This window comes from Sinocyclocheilus rhinocerous, unplaced genomic scaffold (genome assembly GCF_001515625.1).
Source record: "Sinocyclocheilus rhinocerous isolate Xijiao unplaced genomic scaffold, SAMN03320098_v1.1 scaffold262, whole genome shotgun sequence".
NCBI classification, from domain to species: domain Eukaryota; kingdom Metazoa; phylum Chordata; class Actinopteri; order Cypriniformes; family Cyprinidae; genus Sinocyclocheilus; species Sinocyclocheilus rhinocerous.
In genome coordinates, this window is record NW_015641038.1 from 478,984 (window position 1) to 479,648 (window position 665).

Genomic DNA, 665 nt, shown 5'->3' on the forward strand with positions numbered 1-665 from the left:
TTACAAAGCTCATCGTTCTGAAAAGCGAGGTGTATGCTGATTGGCCAGCTATCCAGTGCGTTGTGATTGGCCGAATGCCTCAATCGTGTGACAAGGTTATTTTCGTAAACGAAAACTAAAACTAAGACGAAAACTATTGGTCAAAAAAAAATTTTTGTTAACTGAAATAAAATAAAAACATCAAAATAAATGAAAAACGAAACGAAATGAAACTAACAACAGTTACTGCAAAACTAACTGAAATAAAATAATAATTATCAAAAATAAATAATCGTTTTCGTAATCATTACGTTCTCACCCCGTGGCGAAAAAATATATGAGCTGTGTGTCGGTTTAGGAAAATACCCGGAAATACGCGTAAATGGCACATCATGCACGTGAGGTTATCTGACGGAGAGACGCAAAGCAGTTTAAAGCAGAGTCCTGCACGGGTCCTGTTTGGTAAACCTGCATCCGCAGTACATAACAGAACACCCGACCCGTTATCCGACAGCAGCACCAATTTAACTCTGTACCTGACCTGTTTGACATAAAGACCGCGACCTGAACCGCGCCCGCATTAAATAGGCTACTGCATCAGTAAGGCAAAATTATTTATTTTCTCATGTGACACAAGCAATCAAACCAAAATAGGCATTTTAAGTTGGTGCTTTGAAGAAAAATAG